Raw genomic sequence first — 11,428 nt, 5'->3', positions numbered from 1 at the left:
TTGTTGTTGCAGGTTTGAACTTTTAAACTATGAATCATACATTATTAAGAATACTCAAAATAATGTTTGAAAAAGATATCTGAAGTCAAGATTTATTTAGACTGCTCTGCAAGAAAATCCCGGTAAGATGTTAAAGTGGTCCTTACTTTTACAAACAGTAAGAAAATATTTCTTAAAAGATTTTTAAGTTTGTTTTGTTTACCTGCTGTTTCATTTAGTCTTTTATGACCTGAGATATACTTTCTTGCTAATACATTGGACTGTAATCTTTCTCTTAAATCATGAAGTGAAAGGAACGGATGTCATGTTAAGGTATGCACAAATTTTTTTATTTTATTTTTTTAACAAATGTGATATCTAATGTACTAAATTTCTTGTAAGTTATAATTTTTTATTATAACAAACAAATGTAATTGGTATTGATAGTCTTGGCATGAATGTTAGGATTTTCATCAGGATTGAAGTTTGCACCCATCGTTTTCGTTCAAGATTTGGGTAATTATTTTCGCATTATAAAGTGGTGGTTAATTTAGATTAAGTTTCGTTTACTTTTAAAGTATGTTAATTAAAACAAAAAATATGTTCATCACAAGTTTCAATCGGGCATAAGTGCATAACTATAATCTAATCGACATAAACTTACGTACAATATTGAATGTGATGCAGGCATGGCACCAACCTGAATGGGTTATATAATTTGGCAAACTAAAAGAACTATGACCAAATTAGACATATACAGGATATTCACAAACGCTTTGGTTATAGTTGTTATTGTAAGATTTGTTACTCTTCATATAAGGTGATTTAAGGTGTTTTTTCTAAGCATAATCTTTTGATTATTGTTAATGACATGTGAGTTTGAGAAATTTGAACTCTTAACAGACCCCTTAAAATAACCTTAATAAACAAATAGTAATAAAACAGTTCAACATGCTTTTTTTTTTATGTAGTTACAATGTAAATACCATTTTAGTTTAAAATTAAAATCAATTTGTTTTGGATTTTAAAGTTAAAAGTAGTACCATTAGTATGAATAGGTTTTTGTTTGCAATGTTTTCCTTCATGCAAGATCACAAAAGGATTCGATGTGGCATAGTGGCACAGGGTCGGCCTTTAGGGAGGGTTGGGTGGTCGATGGCCCCCGGCTCGACACCCTGTTAGGCCCGAAGTTTTTTTATAAAAAAAATTTATATGTATTTTTATAAAAACTAATATATATATTTAATGTTTAAGCTCAATTACATAGCAACTAGTTTGGCTTAGTGGCAAATGAGTATGACTCCCAACCAAAGGATTGTAGATTCTAGTCTCATTTGAGACATGTTTTTTTTATACAAATGGGTCCTATTTTTATACAAATGTTTTTTTATACAACCCAAATCATAACCAAGTATGCCCATTTAAAAGTTAAATTGTTTAAAGTCAACAAAATACTTATTTTACTTGAGGCCCAAAATATTTTTCGCTTTTGGCCCCAAATTTGTTTTGCCTTCTCAGAGCCGGGCCTATGTGTGTGTATATATAATTTCTCAAGTCACCCATCAGGCAAACTAGCCAAATACAACACAAAAACTAACTTGCAACAATTTTAAATAATACGCGATCAACGACGCGTTTAACAAGAATAAGACCTAACAATCAGAACTGGAGCTTTGCAATTATCAGGCTTATTACAATGAAGAACACATACAAACCCACTAGACAAAACCCCCAAAATCTAGGCACACGGAATCTGCACCATGTTACAACCAACAACGTCCCCATTAAGCTCAAAATCAAGAACACAAACGCCACCACAATACTCACATGAAAATGCAGCTCATAAGCTTCCGGGTAGACATGAGCTGTTTGAATGCCCAAAGCGGTCCCAAGCCCAAACAGCATATTAAACATGGGTCCAGCAAAACACCCAGCCATGGCCATAGCCGGTTGACCTGCTTTAGCCACCGCCACATCAGCTACAAGGTCACCCACCGAGTTCCCCCAAGCCAACACGGTTAACCCGAGCAGTGACGGTGGCACGTCGAGAAGTGACCCGAGTGCTGCAAGACAGTTTAAAAGCTCTCCCGCCATTGTGGAAATCCAGAAAACACTCATGATAAACCCTAAAAGGATGACTGGCATTTGCTCGGTTTTCGGGGGTTTTTTTTCAAGTACATAATGGACGAGCGCAAATGATGAGCTGGCAAATAGAACTAGTAACCATAGAGGAATATGGATGTTTGGAAGAAGGAAAACAATGGGGTGATTTAGAGGGATAAATGATTTGCATGAGTACATAAGGAGAATCGGGCATAAGGCGATATTGGCTGATCGATAAAATCGGTTCCACTCGGATGGTGACGATTGTGGGACCGTGAGCTTTAACATTATCGAGACTGGTACTTCCCAAGTTTTTGATATCTATAACAAGAAAGAAAAATATAGTGATTAGCTTTTATATGTATGCACAGAAAAAAACGAACACATGTGTACATATTTAAATATATGTAATGCACTAAACATTTCTACGTGCGTATACATGCCTCCATGTGTGTGTTGATACATAAATATATATTCGGTCGTCTAATACATTATACATATATAACCACACAAACACAAGTGAATATGCTTGTATCTAAAAATATATGTATCCATACGTATGCTTATGTATCTACCTACATATTTATACACATGCATATATGCCCAAAAAGTAAATAAATCTAATTATACATACACGGATGTGTGCATATGGGTGCACAAATCTAAGTGTATATGTGTACAAGTATATCAGAAAATAGATTGGTCGATTGTATGTATCTTGTTCCGTATATACTCCAATAGTCCAATTATCATTTTGTCAAACAATTTGGCAAATTAATTCACGCATCTTAACATAAGAGCTTATTCAAGGTGTGCAACAGCTATTTGCAGACCTAGTAGCACAATTCTGGATTTATATTATCAAGTAGAAGCATACAACACGATTATAGGTGGTAATCATGACCCATTGTTCAAATAACAGGTTAAGTTGGGCAAAACTAAATTGTTTATGGGTATGGATTCAATTTAGTCACCTCAAATTAGTCAACAGGTTAACCTAGTCACCTTAAACTAGTCAATGGATCAAATTGGGTCTACACAAATTAGTCAACGGGCCAAAATGGAAAATTATAATAATGCTTGTTAACTTAAAAAAGGGGGCCAAATGGGTTGGCATCACCCATAACCATTGTTTGTCTTCACCTAATTGTTGTTGTCGGCGCCGCTGCCACCAACGTGCTCACCACCAGCGCCACCACGACACTCCCCCAAGCAGCAACCAACAACACCAACACTTCCCCGCCACCGTCACTGCCACCACCAACACGCCCACCATTGTTTAGTATTTCGATTTTCCATCATTCTGTCAACTACTCAACCCCCACACCAACCATGGAAGGAGATCGAGTGTTCGAGCCACAACCTGAGCAAAGAGTGACTGGTTCATGGGTTCAACTGGTTGCATGAAGATGGTCTCAATGAAATCCCCAAACATTCTAATCATATCAACGGAAAGAGTTGAAGAACAACATAAACATATACAGCTATAGAGATTTTTTTCTGTGAGGTAGGTTGTTTAGGAACTAGAACGTAATGATGTGCATCTTGATCTCCATTAGGGGGGAGTTCAGTTCAATTCATTTTCAGGTCAAGATATATGAGATAAGATACATACATTCTTGGCCAAATTGGGTCCCAAAAAAGGTCAACTTTCTTGGGTTGAGAGTAGCTATGAGAAGATTACCAACAAAGGATGCTTTGGAAAACAGGGGTTTAAATATGACTTCACGAATTTGCATTTGTTGTGAAGCGGAAGAAGAAGAGTTGGTTGATCAAGAACAAATCGAATTCTTATAGTGTAGATTGGTCTCTTTGGGGAGAGTTGGTGATGAAATTTGGTTGATATCTTTTGTTGTTGCAATTGTACTATGTAACAAAACTTGGTGTTATGTATGGTGCTTCTAGAAACTTGCTAGATCAATCTATTTATGAATAATATTTCGTCACCGTTCGGAAAAGAAAAATAGAACTTGAGGCATGTAACATGTCACAAGTATTGACTGGACAACCACACTGTTTTGTACAAACAGCTCATTTTTAAAAATTATTTAAAAAAAAAACCTTTGGTACTTTTTTCTAAACTGGACTCCATTTTGGGCAAAACCTGTTTTGACCAGAAGGAAATTAACACTTTTTTAAACCAATCCGCATTGACCCGAACTCAATTTGCTTAACCCAAACCCGACCAGCTTGTCAGGCCTAAACAGTAAACACGATCATTCTATACACTTAACAGTGGCCCACTATAACACAAATCATGAATTTTGTTGCTTTATGTAATCAACGTTTCTAATCAAGGAACCAACAATATCCATGGTATTATATATTCAGTCCCATTGTTAGCGACAGTAATACCGAGCCTTAGTATTTCATCAGACCTTCCAAGGGTATATTATAGTATATTGGGTGATGTCAATTTCCATGCAAAATAAGAATTGGATTACAGCCACAACCACGTGCAGCATGAAGACTCAAACATTCTGCTTTATTTCCATTTTTATTTTCAATTCTACAATCTAATTTTTTCACATTTATTGGTTGTTTTTTGCATTTAAATTTGGTTTTTTATTAGTAGTGGTCAAGGGTAGTTAGCTCATGTTTTATAGCAGTTTTCAGTCATGTAATTCTCCTATGTAAAGTAACTCACTTTGGATATTGTGTGTTTCAGGTTATATTTATTTCTGTGTTTTCTCTCTTACATGAGTAACCAGATTCTCCATTGCTAATTTAAATTTTGGCAATTTGAATGGTGTTTTATGGATCCTACTGTTAATGTTAGTAGCGAATCTGTATCTGGTATTAACCATGGGCGGCCTTACAGATTGATCAAGTAGTGTTTCTGTAACTCTATCTACTCTGATTTCCTATCACATGACATCAAAAAGCTTTCCTATCATGATATCGTCAACCAACTCTACGTTTTTGTCGTGTTCCTAGTCCTCAAGCATTGCAGCATGTACTTATATGATTCAACGAGTTTAGTGTTCAAAACACAAATTTAGAGATATGAGACATAAATGCAAGTAGGAACCACTAACTTACAGATCTAATCCTCCAATTAACCAAGAAAATCACCCCAAAATAGCACATTATTGCAAAGTGGAAAAAGACTATAACACTTTGAACATTCATATTCTGGTGATGTTGAATAATTAATTGGGTATTTGGATAATGGTAATTAAATTCCTTTTTGGCAGGATTATTGGCTCAAGGATAAGCCTTTGAAGTGGATTTTCCTAGCTTTTTATGGCAGGATTGTTGAACTGAACCAAGCTGACACTTTTTTAAACATTCTGTATTGACTGGCTTGACCCAAACTCGTTTTGACCGGTAACCCAAGCCCACCTGACCCACCCAGTTTGTCAAGCCTAAACTCGATCATCCTATACACTTAACAGCGACCCACTAAAGCACAAATGATAAATTTTGTTGCTTTATGTCATCAATGTTTCTAACCCAAGGAACCAAGAATTTCAATGACATCAAAAAGCTTTCTTATCATGATATCATCAACCAACTCTACACTTTTGTCGTGTTCCTAATCATTCAAGCATTGCAGCATGTAGTTCTATTAACTCAAAACACAAATTCAGATAAACTAAAGTAACACGAGACATAAATGCAAGCACAGCACCACTAGCTTACAGATCTACTCCTCCAATTCACCAGAGAAATCATCACAAAAGAACACATTAAACAACTGGGAAATCAATGAACAGCTTCCAGTTATCAAGTATAGCTATCATAATATCTACATAACTACCTCTGCACCAAAATTCTAATTGCTGCAAATCAAAACATCAGATTAACAGTAAACATACCTTATCAAAAGCTCGTCGAATCCCAAACCCCGTCTGCTGTTTATTAAAATCCATCATCCCACTCCCATTCTCATCAACCGAAACTTTACAATCTTCAACATCATACACACTCGCACCCGCAACTTCACTCCCTCCACGCTTCAACTTCCCACCACTCTCCACCTTCAAATCCATCCAAAACACAAACCCGACAAAAAACACATAAAACGCCACAAACCCAACCGCCTGCCACAAATAAATCTCCCCACTCAAATAAACATAAAACAGAAACAACCCCGCCGTCAAATAAAACAACACATCCCTCACAAACATCGCAGGTGACACCGTGAAGGGTGCCGCGTAGATCGCCACAAACCCGACAACCAAAGCCGACACAAACGTCCCGGCCGACAGTATCGCGCCGAACCCGGTCCGGGCGTTGCCGGCTCCGACGGCAGAGATAGAGGCAAACACATCCGGGGCGCCGTTACCTGTAGAATAATGAAAACCCCACAACGTAAGGTGTTATGTATTATTAATCAACTATATATAGAATAGAAGTATAATGAGATAAATACAATCAAATAGTCGGATCCAGTACAAATAAAATTAACATACTTCATATACAAATAACTAGATAGAGTAATTATATTATAAAAATAATAATTACTCTAGTGTTAACATAATTACCGAGGGCTAAGAGGGTAACGGCGCCCATGGAAGGGGTTAAGTCGAGGTGGCGGGAGAGGGTGGTGACGATGGTGGAGAAGTGGGATTGGGCGGTGATGACGAGGATGTAGAAGTGGAGGAGGAGGGTGAGGCTCAGGAGTGGGATGGATAATGGTTTGTGTTGGTGGAGGTGGCACTGGTGGATGGACAGGTAGTTGACGATATTATTATTATTATTATTATTATTGTGATTGAAGAGTGAGCAGTTTGTGGTGGTGGTGAGGAGGGAACGGCGGTGGTTGGGAGAGTGGAGGAGGGAGAATGAGATTAAGGTGGTGAGGAGGAGGAGGAAGATGGTGGTGGTGGAGGCCATGCCATTACCAATGGTGTTGGTGGTATTATTGTTATTCCGGTGATCGGACTTTGGAGTGTGAGATTTATTTTATTACTGATCTATAGTCTAGTCTCTAGTGTGTGTATACGCGTTTTTATTTTGTTTAATCAACTACTAAAATAAACAAAAACATTATCTAATTGTTTAATTTTTTACTAACTAGCATCATGATTGTTCAATGTTGAAAGCCAAAACTATCTAATTAAAACAATTAATAAATATTTTAAACATTTCGTATTATTATATATATATATATAACTTTTTAGTAGTAAACTAAATAAAGTAAAAAAATTAGAAATATAATAACTTATGTAGAACTTTTGAAACTCATTTTAGTGTGTATAAATTTGTGTTGTATACTTACATACAATAAATAAAATTAAAATTCAAAAAATATATAAATAATAAAAACAAATAATATAAAACAACCCCCGTAATACGGGGGGTAAAAACTAGTACATAAATAAATAAATAATCGAGATTCAAAATTATTGGAACTAATGTTAATCGCCGTTTAAGTAAAGTTTAATGAGATTATAAAATATTTGAATGTGAAACTTTTTAGAGATTATAGTATCAAGTGGTTTTGTTAGGGTAGCATATGTTTAGAGGTGGCAAATGGGTTGGGTTAGGTCGAACGAGTCATGGGTTGAAATGAGTCATGGGTCCAAACGAGTATGAGTCAAAATGAGTTTGGGTCAAAACGAGTCAATTAAAAAAAGAGTTGTTTTGGTTTGGGTCAAAATAGGTTAGGATCAAACCGGGTTTCGAGTTTTTTTTTTTTTTGAACGAGAATAACGACGGAAACATTTTAGTTTTTTAGATTTTTCGTTTTTTACTTATATTTTAAGTTATGATTTTTTGAATTTTTTTTTTGAAGGGTTTTCTATTAAGATCAAAAACCCTCAAAAAAATATTCAAAAATAATAAACAAAAAATTATAACTCAAAATATAAATCATAAACAAAAAAAAATAAAAACACTGAAATGTTTCATACGTTGTCCTTGTTCCATAAAAAAACAATCTAGAATCGAATCGAAACCGAAAGAATCGACGAAAATGAAACAAAGAAACAAAAAGCCAAAACCGGACCACATCAATCGAAATCGAAAAATCAATCAAAACGAAATTAAAAGAATTCAAACCGAACAAAAAAAACTGAAAAAACGAATAAAAACGAGTCCAGAATCGACCAGAAAGAAACAAAAGAAACCAAAACCCAACACGTCACGGGTGAAAACTCGTGTTGACTTGAAACCTGAACCGAACCCGTTCCGATCTGAAACCTGTTTCGTGCCGAAACCTGTCTTGTACGAAAACTCGTTCCGATCCGAAACTTGTCACATTTCCTTAGGACACTAACCCATATCGACCCATTTCTTTGAACTTGTCGACCCATTTTGACCCGAAAATAAAAGGATGGAATTTCAAATTACTCATTTTGACCCATTTATTTAAAACATTTTACCCAAACCAACTCATTTAACTTTTAAAACAACTCAATTGACTCATTTGAAAGGGTTTGGGTCAAGATTGCCACCCCTACATATGTTAGCAGAGTATCGGGCCATTTTTAAATATCGTTTAATAATCCTAATGTTTCGAGTTGATGAGTCATGCCTGGTTTGCCGTAAAAGTTGTTTGGATAATTTTGGTGAACATGTCGTTCATTGCAAGGAGCTTCCGGGTTTTAAATATTGACATTATTTGGTCATAGATGTCATTTGTGATGTGTTAAATGAGCGAGGATCTCGGAAAAAAATGCTCATGTGAATTTCTTGTTGGATCCTCTTGAAGGGAGGTCTATACCCCGACCAACAGACGTTCTTGTGTTTGGATGGGCAGAGGGAAACACGCTTGTGTAGACCTCAGAGTATCACCAATAGTGGAGACAGATTTGAAATAAAAACATTTCTGCTCTCTCCTACTCACCCACTAACCCCACTTAAAGCCTCATTCTCTCTCATTTCTCCTCTCTTTTTTCTTACAAACCCCGTATTGGAATTCCAATACACTTCTCTACATCTCTCCTCCACGTGGCCACTCTCTCTTTCATCTAGACTCTCTTTCTCTCCTCCAACTAGTATAGAATATAGGTGGACATATCCCATTGGAGATGCCCTTACTGAAGTATCTCCCTTGTCGGGCTTAGGGATACCGGGTTTGTTGTTAGACAGGCTGTGTTGAAGGCAGAATCAGGAAAAATTGCTAAGCATGAGAAAGCATGTGTCGAGAATCAACACGTCTTCGTTCATTTTGCTTTTGATACATTCGGGATCCCTTACCCCCGAAGTTGTTACGTTTCTTAAAAGATTTCAACGGGTCACGCACAATAACTTATTGACGCTAAAGAACTATCACTTAGTTTTCAACAGAATCGGGTTTGCCATTCAAAAGGGGGTGACGACACAGCTTGTTGCTCGCTTACCCATCTCTCTATTGTAATTAGATCCTTTTTTTTCAATATATGAATTTTTGTTGGGAAAAAAAAAACTAACTAATTAACCCATGATTCATGTGTAATGGGCGGAGTTAGCTAAGTGGTTAAGCCCACTCTAATCATTTTTTAATCATTGTTTTTTTTTTCAATTTTATTTATCTTTATCTTTTAGCACCAGTTTAATAAAAAAAACTAACCAAAACTTAAATAAGTTATATATTACTAAAAAAAGTTACGGGTGAAGAAACACTAACCGGACCCCGGGCAGATTACGAGTAACCTGGGGGTTAGATAGATGTTTCCCACGAGGGGTTAGACCCAGAAAAGATGGTTCTTCTGATAACCTGCAAAACAGACACCGTGAGCTTGTCACTGAGAAGGGGGGGGGGGGGTTCCTCCTTGTGACCACCCTCCGGCGTGAGAATCAGACTAGATTGCTCTTTAAATATAAATGTATATTAAGAGATTGCTAGAGCAGATATCAGGTATAATATGATAATGTGATAAGATATGATAAGATGAGATGATCATACCATTTGTGGTATTTATAGCCGAATGTAGGTTTCCAAGGAGGTGTGACCTGCTGAATAGTATTCCTGTTCTACCAACAGTGGCCAACGCACGTGCCCTGCTGGTAGTTGGTGGGTAGGCAGCGGCTGATAGTGACCAGGCCTGCTGTGTACTATTCCTTTTCCACCAACTGCCGGCTATGCACGTGGTATGACAGGAGTTGGTGAGTAGGCAGCGGCTAATAGTGACATACAGTACAGGAGCATGCTGCTCGCCATACTGTTGTCAATAAGCTGTCGTATCTTTAGTCAGATCTTTTGCCCATACCTCGTCAGGTACAGTACAGAAGATCTTCCCGTATCGTACGGACTGGCTTTTGGGCGGGAGTATTCCCCCTCCCGCCTTTGTGCGGGATTGTCCCCGGCTTTGCTCATTCCTTCAGGTGACACTAAATGATTGAGAGCTAAGTGCCTTGTGCGTGTAGCCTTGCTGCGCGGGTGGCCTTCCCTGATGGCTTGTATCCGCAGCTGCGGGAACAGGCAGAGTCCTTCACCATTGGGAGGCATTTCCTGCGGGAACAGCTTGCGTACTGCGCGTAAGGACGTCACGTCTCTGAGCATGGTTGGTCCTGCGGATCCAGTTGGTTTCTGCGCAGACGTCCCTCTTCAAGGTGAGTCTTGCGGGTCCAACTGGGCTCTGCTGGGACCTACCTCTTCAAGTCCTTCCAGTCCAATGTTCTTCTCATGAGTGTTTAATAAAGTAAGGTGAACTTTTGGACTTAAGCAAAGGGTTTTGAAAAGGGTTTTTTAAGGTTTTCCATGGGGATTCTTCCCACGGAAGTCCTTGTCACTTGCAGAAATTCCCGAGTTTCCTGCTTGATCTTTGGGTATGATGCGGGTAGGTCTGTAACCTCCTCGCAAGTCAGGAGCGTTGAGTCCCACTTGTGTAGATTCTCCATGAGGTTTTGGTAGTTTTGAACATAGTGATCAATTATGTTAAAACCACTAATTCCATCCTGGAGCTTCAAACAATGTAGTTCTCGACGTTCCCGCTATGCGGGGATGTTATTTCCGTTTCCGCAAGCATTGCCCAGAAGATCCTTCTTGGTTTCAATTCCCTGCGGAGCGCTAGGTATGTGAAGGGTTTTGCCTTGACACTGTACCCGCGCTCGTCTTATGGTTACTTTACTTCCAAGGTATTCCTGGCGTCAATTCCCTGCGGGTGCTAGGTATGTGAAGGGTTTTGCCTTAACACTGTACCCGCACCCGTCTTATAGTTACTTGGTTGCCGAGGAATTCTTGGCTTCAATTCCCTGCGGGTGCTAGGTATGTGAAGGGTTTTGCCTTAACACTGTACCCGCATCCGTCTTACGGTTACTTGGTTGCCAAGGTATTCTTGGCTTCAATTCCCTGCGGGTGCTAGGTATGTGAAGGGTTTTGCCTTAACACTGTACCCGCATCCGTCTTACGGTTACTTGGTTGCCAAGGTATTCTTGGCTTCAATTCCCTGCGGGTGCTAGGTATGTGAAGGGT

The 11,428-nt window shown here is 38.1% G+C and overlaps 1 pseudogene across 1 annotated transcript; it reads right to left on the bottom strand.

The window, feature by feature from the left end:
• Nucleotides 1-1,559: 1,559 nt before the first annotated feature.
• On the bottom strand, nucleotides 1,560-6,924 carry LOC143532663 (cation/calcium exchanger 5 pseudogene; annotated as a pseudogene). Its single transcript, XR_013135221.1, has 3 exons — nucleotides 6,573-6,924; nucleotides 5,904-6,373; nucleotides 1,560-2,403 (listed from the first exon to the last, which is right to left on the bottom strand). The product of XR_013135221.1 is annotated as a cation/calcium exchanger 5 pseudogene (transcript).
• Nucleotides 6,925-11,428: the final 4,504 nt, after the last annotated feature.

Source organism: Bidens hawaiensis, unplaced genomic scaffold, assembly GCF_021521415.1.
Source record: "Bidens hawaiensis isolate Kalapana, Puna unplaced genomic scaffold, B.hawaiensis_p1.1 tig00009540_1, whole genome shotgun sequence".
NCBI classification, from domain to species: Eukaryota; Viridiplantae; Streptophyta; class Magnoliopsida; order Asterales; family Asteraceae; genus Bidens; species Bidens hawaiensis.
The sequence above is the reverse complement of the archived record's forward strand: the minus strand, read 5'-3'. Positions and strand labels throughout refer to the sequence as shown.